The 12,451-nt window shown below is 43.2% G+C and overlaps 1 protein-coding gene across 3 annotated transcripts in view; it reads left to right on the top strand.

The window, feature by feature from the left end:
• Window positions 1-1,398: 1,398 nt before the first annotated feature.
• Window positions 1,399-12,451, top strand: part of CEP350 (centrosomal protein 350) — a 166,940-nt gene continuing 155,887 nt past the window's right edge. For all 3 annotated transcript variants that reach the window (XM_075067898.1, XM_032796177.2, XM_032796172.2), the window contains exon 1: window positions 1,399-1,419. The gene's annotated coding sequence lies outside the window, so the exon portion shown is untranslated. The remainder of the gene's footprint in view (window positions 1,420-12,451) is intronic.

Raw genomic sequence — 12,451 nt, 5'->3', positions numbered from 1 at the left:
ACCCCAAGCCCCCGTTAAGACTTGGGTAAGAGCTGGGGTGTTACCTCTGATGCCATTGGTTGCAGTCCTCCTATTTGATTTGTGTAAGGGCAGCAGCTCCCTCCTAGCACAACAGTGTTGGCTGCAGTTAATGAGTCTGGGCTACAGCACCACTTGATAGGGTCCTGCTGTGAAAAACAGCATGGATGGTGAAATCTGGTCTCCTCTGTGACATCTGTATAGTACAGGGTAAAAGTATACAAAAGACCATGATTTCATGTGAAAGATCAGTGTTTCTCAGAGTGGGGATCCTCACCCAAAAGTGGGCTGTGGGAGGGGGGTGTTTGCAAGGTTATTGTAGGGGGTCCCAATATTGCTACCTTCAGAGCTGGGTGCCTAGAGCGTAGCAGCTGCTGGCCAGCTGCGCAGCTCTGAAGACCACATCCTGCCAGCGTTACTGCAGAAATAAGGGTGGCAATGCTGTAAAGTCTCCCACCCCACCCCACAACCCCTTTTTTTGTCAGGATCCCTACACTTACAACACCATAATATTTCAATTTTAAAATCTGAAGAGTGTGACATTGAACAAAATGGATTGTGAATGTGGTAGGGCCTTTTTCATTAATTTTAATGGAGGTTAGGAGACTACACTACTTTTGTGGAGCTACTTTTGGATTCACTGTCCCAAAACTTTCTTAACATAGAGTTAAGACAGCATAACCACTAACACTGAATACATCTAAACTTAAACCCCTGAAAAGCAGCCATTCCAGGGTTAAGGTATACACCATATCAGCTCTGCAACAGCTGTCCTCCAGGTCTTAAACTATGTCTCAACCTTAGCTCTAGGGGTGTGCCCCATCCCTTACAAAGGGCAGAAGAAATAGTTGGTTCCAGGTACTGAGGTTCTATTCAACCATTGCCACTCTTGGAGCACGTTTTGTGGGGAATCTTTCCTCTCCTTCACTGCTCAGCTGTTGTCCCTCCAAAGGGTAGCTCTGCCTTCCCTGAGATCTAAAGCTGAGGTGCCATTGCCCGAGTATTACATTGCAGCTGAGCCACGTGCGCCCTGGTATATGCAGGAAGTTGGGCCACACCCAATATGGCCGAAGTATAGTTTGGGGCAGGAAGTCTTAGCGGCGCGCCATGTTTGGAAGGTCATAGATTAGTCCGTTCTCGCGAGGCGTGGCTGGCTGTTCCCGCCCTGCCCCGCGCCGCTGTCGCCGCCGCTCCGTGTCTGTCGTTGGCCGGTAATGGCGGCTGGCGAGCTCCCCTGAGGTGGTTGAGCCCGTGCAGGGCCCAGGGTGGGACGCTGCCACCCGTGGAAGAGCAAAACGAGGGGTGCTGCTAACTGCATCGGGCTCCCAGCCTCCTCCCCAGGATGCGTTGGGAGCTGCCCCCGGGGTAGGAAGAGGCGGCGGCGGCAGCAGCGACTCTCAGGTGAGGAGCCTGAAGGGGGAGAGCGGCCGGCAGCGGCCCGTCCTCAGCCGAGCCGGGCCCTGCCCTGCCCTGCCTCGCCCCGCGGTTGCCTCGGCTCCTAGTCTCCTGGGGCGAGGTGGCGCCCTGGGGTCGGGCTCCGGGGCTCCATCCCCCGTATGGCCGGTGTCCGGGCCGTGACTCGCCCCCAGCGCTGCCAGACCCACTGGGCCTCCGCCCCCGGGTCTCCATAGCGCTGGGCAGCCCTGGCTCCGGACCATGCTGTCATTCCCTGTTTAAAGAGACCATCCCGTAGGGCTATGCCCAGCACTAGCCAGCGGCTCTTTCTGCCGGGCTGCTAACGCCGCCGTGAGCGAAACCTGACCCAGCTGCTCCGTTCAGATGTGTCTAGGGGCTGGTTACTCTGCTTCTGCTCCGCTTGGAAAATGAAACTGTTGGGTTAGGCTCGATCACGGCTCTTCCTAGCCCACTTCCCTTTCTGCTTCCCATGCTCGGGCATGACATCTGGGTGGTAAACGCTGTTGCATGTTCACAGCCACTTTCATTTTAAATGTATCTATTTAAAAAAGTCACACACACCCCCTTGTGTTAACAGTAGGCTTGTAAAACCTTGTTTTAAAATACCAAGTGTATGTTTGGTGATTGATTGACTTTCATAGCCTTGTCCTCACTTGTCTACAAAAGTGTTGGAATGCTTTGAATGTACAATATCTCTATGTACACCTTGCATGCACTCATAACACAGCAGGCATTTTACAAATTTTGGCTAAGCTATTTGTTTGTGGCCTGATCTTTACACAGATTTTGTACTGGTGTGACTGTGATTTTGGGTGATACTTTAAAAAAAAAAAACCTAATATCATTATACTAGTACAACCGCTAATGTGGATTTGGCTATACTTGTATAGCTTACTTCCCTTTCTGTGAGCTTGTCTACACTGGCACTTTACTGTGCTGCAGCTTTTTCGCTCAGGGGTGTGAAAAAACACCCCCCTAAGTGCAGCAAGTTACAGCGCTGCAAAGCACCAGTGTAAACACTGCCACAGCGCTGGAAGTGCGGCTCCCAGCACCGTAAGCTAATCCCCATGGGGAGGTGGAGTACGTGCAGCACTGGGAGAGTTCTTTCCCAGCGCTGGTGCCATGACCACACTCACACTTCAAAGTGCTGCCGCGAGAGCGCGCTGTGCAGCTCTAAGTGTAGCCATACCGTGTGAGGGTCTGTCTTCACTACCAGTGGTAAAGCGACATGTACTTGCGATACCAGTGCTGGGAGAGAGCTGTCCCAGCGCAGTAAAAAAGCCACCCCAACCAAGGGAGTAGCTACTGGTGCACTGTCTACACTGCCACTGTACAGTGCTGAAACTTGTGTCGCTCAGGGAGGTATTTTTTTCACACCCGTGAGTGGGATAAAGTGGCAGTATAGACAAGGCCTAAGGGAATAAGTTATACTGATATAACAACTGCATCCACAGTTGTGGCGGGGAATTATCCTACTTTAACTATACTAATATAATTAAAGCAGGTAAACTTTCTTGCGTTGACAAGCCCTGTAGTGCCTGGAAATATAGGTTTTTATTTTAATGTGTGGTTGAATTTGTGCAGATCTACATCTAGACTGGTCAATTTTACTTAGTGGTTCTCTTTCAGTTTACACCATAGTACAATACCTTTCATCTGAAAAATGGCTAAAAATTCTGCTGTCAGCAAAAATTCTGGGCAATCTGGGATAGATACTATGCCTTATGAGTCCCAGAATGTACTGATGCATCCAAATTTGTAAGGCACACTGAGTGTGGATTCAGTTAAATGTTTCTGTCAAACTGTGATATTGTGTGGACGCACTAACCTGTTATAAGGGCAAATGAGACAACTAGCTGCTTCATACAATCTTTGTCACTAAAACAGCTTCATTACTAAAATGATAATGTTAATGGTGTGTCCACACTAACACAGTAAACTTTTTGGAGCAAAGAGAGAGATGCTATTAAAACAAAGGTATGCGGTGTCTTTTGAATACAATTTAAATTTGTTTTAAGAATTGTCAAGAATGTTCGTTTGTCTCACGCCCATGAATCAGATTACTCACATGAATATTCTGTTGATTTTAATGGGACCATTCTTGGCTCAAATGAAGCAATGTTTTTAAGCCCATGTTCTTAAGCCTAATTTTAAGCATCAGAATAATACCAGTTGAAGTCAGTAGGATTACTAGTGTACTTAAAATTAGACTTTGTCTGCAACTTTTATATTGGTATAGCCATATCAATTAGAGGTGTGACTACTTTACCAACATATTTTACCAGCTACTGTCAATATAAGCCCTAGTATGGACACAATTACACTAGTATAGCTTATATTAGTTTGAACTGACATAAACTATACTGGTATAACTGTCCACAGTGGACAGGTTTTGCCAGTTAACAGCATAGGTGCCGACCCCGTGGGTGCTCCAGGGCTGGAGCCCACCGGCAACTCTCTGCCCCAGATCACCTCTGCCTCCTCCCCTGAGTGTGCCTTCCCTGCTTCTCCTCCTAACTCTCAGCACTTGGAAAGTGCTGGGAGGGAGTGGGGGAAAGGGGGAACACGGTGCGCTTGAGGAAGAGGAGGGGCTGGGGTGAGGATTTGAGGAAGGGGTCCAACAGGGTCAGGGAGGAGGCAGAGTTGGGGTGGGGACTTTGGGGAAGGGATTGGAATGGGGTGGGGCTGGGCCAAGAGGAGGTGGGGCAACGGTGGAGTCTGGTCACGACTGGGCCAGGGGTGAAGGCAGGGATGTCGAGCACCCACCAGTGCTGGGAAAAGTTGGTGCCTATGATTAACAGTACAGGTATAACCATACTGGCAAAACTCTCCTAGTGCAGACAAGACATTAGGCATGTGCTGAAGTACTTTTCTGAATTGGGATCCATATGGGTAAAGTTACTCATGACCGTAAGAGTTTGCAAGTTGTACAGGTGTTACAAACTTGAAATATTCTCATGACTTCTGTCTAGTGTGACTTCATTGGGACTAGTTAAGTGAGTAAGGTTACGCACAGGCACAAGTTTGCAGAATCAGGTACAGTATTTGGTTGAAAGACTTGAATGAAAGAACCACAAACAAAATGGGAAATAAGTTTAACTCATTGACTATACCAAGTCAATTGAAACTGACTAATAACAGAGGGTGAAACCCTGATCCCATGTAAGTCAATAGCAAAACGTCCATTGACTTCAGGGGGTCCAAGATTTCACAAAGTGCTGTCAAATACAAAAAGTAAACAAATGGCAAAAATGGAAGTTTTTTTCTTCTAATCTTCAATTATTAATATTACATGTTACATGTAATAATAGTAGGTCAAAATCAATCAGACAGAGGTGTGATTCCTTTTTTAAGTTGATGTTCCTGTTAAATAGATACAACTCTCATGAATGAAAATCCAGCAAATGTCAGCATTCCTAATGAGGAAGATGATTTGTAATGCCAGGAACTGTATGGTCAAGTCTTGAGAAGATTTCTAGGTTCTTTATTGCTGTAAATAAAAGTAGCATTTTCTTTCCAGGATGCAGACACTAGCCATAAAGGTGGTATAGCAGACAATGCTTGCTATCAAGATGGTAGAGCAGAAGAGAAATTGTCCATGAAAGACAAACATAGTTTCCAAGTTATATTATTTTGAGCTCTATGTACATGACAGCCTAAATTCACCGTGCTAAAATCAGCCATGTGCTTTGGGATTTTGGGGGAAAGCTTCTGATACACTGTGACTGAAAACAGTGTTCAGCATCTTAAAGTTTTCTGAATGTCTGTTTCTTACTGATATTCTTGTTATATTAATGTAGGTGGAATATATGGGCCCAGAGTCAAAGGTGTTAACATAAGCCAGTCACTGTCCACCATTAAATAATGTTAAACCGGGTTATGGGTTTGGTATACAGAGACTTCAGCATGCTTAATACCATGGTGCAAACAGCATTAAAAATCCTTTTAACATTTTCTTGGAGATACAAAGAAGAAGGGGAAAACAATTAAAGGTTTTGAAATGTAAAACATTAAATTAGTCTTTCATTGTAAAAATATCCATTGTTCCCTTTCCCTTTAATTGAAGACAGTCTTTAAAGGAAAAAAAACCCTTGTTTGACTCTCTTGTGTGGTATTAAAGATGATGATAACTTGTCCTTTGTGGGGAAAAGAGAAGTTAGTTGGAATGGGCTGGTGGTGCTGCTGCGGCTTTTGTTGTTAAAGTCTAATCCCGTTTCCTAGAAGACAAAACAAGACAGACACACAAGTGAGAAAAGAAAAGAACAGAACAGCAAAGATGGAAAATGCAGCTTCTGTTTCTGGTGTTGACTCTCACTTGCATACTCACTGCTGGAAAAACACAGGCAGAGCACACTCTCTTGTCAGCCACTCTGAGGCCTTGTCTACACTACCGGGGAAAGTCGACTTAAGTTATGCTACTACAGCTCGTGAATAACATAGCTAGGTTCGACGTAGCTTAGCTCGACTTATTGCAGTGTCTACACTGCGCTGCGCTGACGGAAGACACTTTCCTGTCGACTTAACTTATTCCTCTTGTTCCAGTGGAATATCGGAGTCGACTGGAAATTGCTCTCTGGTCACTTAAGTGGGTCTTCAGCTAGTGTTCCCTCTAATTTTTTACGTTCATGTGTGGAATGAATTTTGTTGTGTGCACCAATATGGAGGTGAGATTTGACACATCACCTTCATATTGGTGCACATAACAAAATTAATGTGGTGGGGGTGGCACCGAGGGGTTCAGCGTGTGGGAGGGGGCTCAGGACTGGGGCAGAGGGTTGAGGTGTGGGTGGGGGTGAGGGCTCTGGCTGGGGGTGTGGGGTTTGGGTGTGGGCCACCCCAGGGCTGTGGTGGGAGAAAAGACTCTCCTTAGCCCTCTCTCTCCACAGCAGCTTGGGGCAGGAGGAGAGATGCCGCTCCCTAGCTGTGGCAGCTCCGATGGGCCTGAGATGGGCCGGCAGGGAGGGGCGCCTCTCGCCCGGCCACAGCACGTCCATGCTGGGGGAGAGGCCTCTCTCCCTACTGCAGTCCTGAGCCCCTGCCTGGGGCTTAATAGGCAGTTGCATGGCTTAGAGGGAATTTAGGTCTTCACTAGACCCACTAAATCGATCCCCGCTGCAGCGATTGTAGCAAAATCTGTCCATGGTAAGTGTAGACATGGCCTGAGACTTGGCATACTTGTACCTGCATCAGGGTTTTTAGGGCATTGCATTTAGTTGCCTCTCTGATCACACGGCAGTGTTGCAGAATACACAGTCTTGGTCAGCTAAGCTGGACTTTTATTGGGCGGAAGAAAAGAGGAGAGACATAATTGGCGGGATCTGTAGGGGACAAAGTCTCACATCCCAGAGGATATTTGGGATTTAGCTGGAGCTGGCGATGTTATCTGGCTCACTCTCTGCCCCCTTCTGGTTAATACATCTTTGAGGATCGGGATGAGAAAGTTCTGGGGTTCCCAAGAGACAGTAGACATGGCAGCCATGATGATAAAGCTCACTGCAATGGTTGTTTGCAGAGAGCAGCTGCTTCTGCTAATTTTTGCAAAAGGTATTTTCTTTGTAAAGGAGTGTAGGGTGGAATAGTCCATCTTCTCATTATTTTGTCCACCAATAGGTCCAATTTCAACAATTAATTTTTGGTTAATTCATTTCCAGTCCTCTTCATCTCTGATTTACCAGTTATATTCTTAACACAGTCCTTGAATGGGATCAGCAGATCCCTTTCTGTTTAAATTAATTCAGTCTTTCTTAAACAATTTTATATAACAGAACATTGGTGACAATTTATGAACTTTCACTCATTGTTTATAGATGATCTTACAATTAGGCCGTTATTACAACAACTCGTCCTCATTGGGTATCAATAAACAGTAATTTTTCTTAGAGAGTCTCTGTGTATTCCTTCACTTGGAATCCAGGCATTTGCTTGGCAAGGTTCTAGACTGTCCTTAAAGCTATTTCTGTTGGAGGCAGTGTGGGCTGTGCTTCATAGCACTGAGTGTTCAAGGCCCGAGGTTATAAGTTATTGACTGCACTTCCCTTTTCAGTTTCTACCTTCTTGTCATACTTGGCGGGTGTCGGAATATTAAGCTTGTGCCTGAATTGGACCACATCAAATGTTCCTCTTTATGCAACCCTTTGGTAAATAATTTTAAGGTATTTTAATTGTGTTTAGGTGTGTGTGTGTGTGTGTGTGAGAGAGAGAGATAACTTAGCTTCTAGAACCACTGTGGTTCCAGTGCTAGCTATTGCTAGGTGGTACTTTACCTGGCCCACCATACTTGAGTGAGTTAGCCGTAGCCTGACTTTCTCCACTTTTTTGTTGGGATTGAATTGGCGAAAGAAAAGTAGTGGCACTCTCAGATACTTGCCTACAAACCAAGCTCTGCAAACTTCAGGTGAAAAAATGAGACACCTGTTGATTATGCAGATTTTTCTTTGATGATCATTCCTCAGCTGATCAGTCTTTCTGATAGAGAATGTTTTTTTTAAATGAAACCTTAGATTCTGATGCACAGGCTGGTAGACAACTCCTCTCTCCCTCTTCCCCGCTCCCCCAAATTTCAACTGGCTGAGCCACACTAAGTGAGCCAGTTTGAGCCTTAACTTTCTTCAAGGCTGTGCTAGAGAAGCCATGTTGCCTGTGTGAGTTTTCCCTCAACTAAATTATCTCTGATTGGTGAGGGACTCAGTAATTTGGATGAAGTCTACCTAGCTTGGCTTTCTTGCTTCTTCTCATCCTTTATTTTTGTGTCTCATAGACTTTAAGACCAGAAGGGACCATCAAGATTGTCTAGTCCAGGGGTTCTCAAACTGGGGGTTGTGAACCCTCAAGGGGTCACAAGGTTATTACCATGGGGTGTCACAAGCTGTCAGCCTCCACCCCCAACCCGCTTTGCCTCCAGCATTTACAATAGTGTTAAATACAAATTTATTTAGTTGTTTTCATTTATGGGGGGGGGGTCGCACTCATAGGTTTGCTGTGTGAAAGGGGTCACCAATGCAAAAGTTTGAGAAACACTTGTCTTGTCTGACCTCCTGCACGTTTCAGGCCACAGAACCTCGCTCACCCAGTGCTGTAATAGACCCCAGACCTCTTGCTGAGGTTGTTCTCCATGTCCACTGAAGCTAGGACAAGAATTAATGGGCTTAAACTGTAGCAAGGAAGATTTAGGTTAGATCAGTGATACTCAGATTGAGGCTTATGAGCCACAAGTGGCTCTTTAATGTATCTCTTGTGGCTCTTTGGGAAATGCTATGCAGATTTTATGCAGATTCTGTTGTTACTGTGCTGGTGGAAGCTGAGGCAATGAAAGTGGTTTAAAGGTATGGAAGACTTCCATACGAAGAGAGCTGAAAAGTATTAGGAATTTTTAGTTTAGCATGGAGAAGAATAAGAGGTTGCATGAATAGTAAATAGAGCAGGGGTCGGCAACCTGTCAGAAGTGGTGTGCTGAGTCTTCATTTATTCACACTAATTTAAGGTTTCACATGCCAGTAATACATTTTAACATTTTTAGAATGTCTGTTTCTATAAGTCTATAATATATAACTGAACTGTTGTTGTATGTAAAGTAAATAAGATTTTTAAAATGTTCAAGAAGCTTCATTTAAAATTAAATTAAAATGCAGAGCCCTCCGGACCGGTGGCTAGGAACCAGGCCGTGTGAATGCCATTGAAAATCAGCTTGTGTGCTGCCTTTGGCACACGTGCCATAGGTTGCCTACCCCTGATATAGAGGTTGGTTAGGAGCCCTTACTTCTCATAATAGAAGAGCAGGGGAAAAACATTAAAAATAAAAGGTAATAAATGTAAGTGATGAAAGGAAGCACTTTTTTTTTAACACTCTGGATACAGCTAACATGTGGAACTCTGCTTACATACATGATTGAGGCAAAGAGCTTATCAGAATTCGAGGACCTTATACTTATTACATAGTTGTCATTAGGAGGTTTTATCTTCTTGGAAGCATGTTACTTGCTACTGTCAGAGACAGGCTTCTGTACTAAATGGACCAGTGGTCTTATCTGTTATGTCATTCTGAATTCTTAGTTAGAAGAAGGATTATGAAAAGTGCCTGCCACAAGGGGGGCGGGGGGAAAGAGAATTGGGCTATCTATAAACATGTTGATTATATAAAGAGCTTGCAGAGATTTGTGCTGTTTGGGATTTTTGTGATGTCTTACACATTACATTAGTTTTTGAGAAACACAAGAGTAAAAGATGTACTTTTAAACTGGTTTGGTTCAGTTAAATATCAACACTTGGGTCATTAATAGTAGTGCATAATATAACACAATTAAACATGTGACTTCAAGAATTTAGATTTAACATCTCTCTAATAGTAGCAGAGTAATTTAGGATTTAAAAGCAATTTCTCTAATATTAATAGGTTTACAGCTAAATAGGTGATGACTCTTTAAGTGGGCTGTTTGTTCTACCTTTGAGCACATACTTCAGTGGGTTTTTCAGAGAGTAGCTGTATCCTCAGACTTTTCTGGTAAATGTTCCTTCCTGCTTTTTACACCCTGTTCTTTCAGTCTACCACCTTAGTTTACAGGATAAGTATTTGACTAGAATTTTGAAGGAAATTTTGTTTGTCATTGTTTATAACAACTTAAGAAATTGACCAGCGAGGGAGCCAGCCGCCTTCCCACTTAGCCAATACTGACTTGATTTTTCAGTAAGTTTTTCTCTTGCAGTAATTGATATTTATATGCAAATCCTTAATTGCATACCTACATGGCTATAGTGGTGTGATTTTATCATGCGTGCATAAGTAAATTGTGGATTTGCTTGTGCATCTGATAAAGTGTGCACAAAATAGGTTGTGGTGTTTGGCATGCATTTGCTTATGTACGTATATACTGAAAATAAGTCCCAATTTTCCAAGTTAAATTCAATCCTTAGTTTGTTTTGTGCATCTGGGTATAATACTGATGGATCTAAAGCCAATTGAATATAAAGAATTTCCTGTTGTCTTTCCTCAGCAGTCACTTCAGAATGTTATCTTTAGAATGCATATTTTTCTGATATTACTGAAATTTTGAGATAACTGGTTATTATGTTGATATATAAAACTATATACAAATGAAGTTAGAGCTGTTTATGTGTAAAGCTATTTTACAAACTATCCTTTTCAAATCATTATTCATGTCATAAATATAAGAGTTCAATTGACATTATCATGGGTGGTAAGCTTAAAAATAGACATACCAGCTGTGTTATGATTTGCCAGCATATAAATGTGATGTTATACTTTCTACCTGTCTTTGTCACGTTGAGCAGGCAGGGTGTTGAACTACACAAGAGGGTAGGGTTAGGTTCTCTGCCTGCCTTATCTGAGTTGAAACAGTGGAAAGATGTTGTGAAGTCTATCTCCATGGACCAAAACAAAACGCATTGTGCGTCAACATCATTGTAAATAGGGCTTGAAAAACCATTTAATGTTTTTCAAGCCCTTATAGTCAAATGGGATGCAGTATTGTCTTTCTGAATCTGTAAACTGCTCCAGTATTCCTGATCCCCTCATATTTTTCTCAAACAGCAACAGCATGAGATTAACAAGACTGGCTAGTTGCACTGCTGTTGACATCTCTGTGTGCAGAAATGAAACTGACAAGATCATATACAGTAGAACTGCAGAGTTGTGAACAACCTCGGGAATGAAGGTTGTTCATAACGCTGAACAAAACATTATGGTTGTTCTTTCAAAAGTTTACAACTGAATGTTGACTTAATATACCTTTGAAACTACTATGCAGAAGAAAAAGGCTGCTTTTAACCATTTTAATTGAAATGAAACTAGTATAGAAACAGTTTTCTTACCTTGTCAAATCTTTTTTTTTTTAAACTTATTTTTTAGTAGGGTTTTTTTTATTTTTGTCTCTGCTGCTGCCTGATTGCATACTTCCAGTTCTAAATGAGGTGTGTAGTTGACCGGTCAGCTCATAACTTTGAGGTTCTACTGTAATTGAATAGCAGAGGCAGGCAGTGGAGCTATTCACAAGGTGGAGTAGAGCAGAGCGTACCATTCCCCTGTTTGTAGAAGCTTGGAGCTGGGGAGAAGACAAGTAGCAATTGGGATGCTGAGGTACTAGACCTTTATACTCCTGTTGTGGCTGTGTTCTTAACCAATAGTGATTGTCTGCAGTGGAAGAAGTTCAGAAATTTAAGAAAATGTCAACTGTATATTTACAGTTTTGTTCTTTTGTATTGCCTTGGTTCAGCTCAATCCACGTGACTTTTTGATCTGGATGCAAGTTGCAAGCAACAACTTTGAAGAATATTTTTTAACTTCTCTATTAAAAGCTTTGGGAGCACATAGAGTTCAACATTACACTGCATTGTTACAGAGTAGTGAAATATAAAATGTAAAATGTTTGGTATTTTTACAGCACCTACCATGGTTGGGTCCTGGTCTATAACTAGGGCGTATAGGTGCCACTATGGCTGATCCACAACTAGGGCTCATAGGTGAATAATAAATTCAGTTAGTTACACAGAACTTTTTGTTTTATCTCATCTCTGTATTAAGAAAAGGTGCATTGGCTAGAAGTAGTTTTTGGCCATAATTGCTGTCCAGTAGCTTCCAGTATGTTGCTGTTTGGGCTAAGATCTTGGGATGGGTGCACCTGAACTCTCAAAATTGCCTTTGTGAAAGGATGGAAGGTTCTTTTCATAAACATTTGCTTTCTACTTTTCTAATATAGCAATTTTCAGCTGGTTCATGTCTCTTTGTCACTGGATGAGATTTCTAATATAGGGCAACATTGTGCCTTGCAGCCTGAATCATTTGATACCGAAAGCAACTGATTGGCATGAATGGTTTCTCCAGTCTCCGTTCCAGATGCAGAGTTCTGGAACTTAGCTTGCCTGATTCTTGTGACTCTTGATATTAAATTTAGCGCTCTCCAGAACAGTAGTCACCAACTGGTAGATTGCGATCAACTGGTTGATCGTGGAGCCTCTGTCAGTCGATCTCGATCACGGTCTAGGGTTGCCAACCTTCCTGCAGCCA

Source organism: Chelonoidis abingdonii, chromosome 7 (assembly GCF_003597395.2).
Source record: "Chelonoidis abingdonii isolate Lonesome George chromosome 7, CheloAbing_2.0, whole genome shotgun sequence".
Taxonomy (NCBI): domain Eukaryota; kingdom Metazoa; phylum Chordata; order Testudines; family Testudinidae; genus Chelonoidis; species Chelonoidis abingdonii.
Note: the sequence above shows the minus strand (reverse complement) of the source record. Positions and strands in the feature narration are given on the sequence as shown.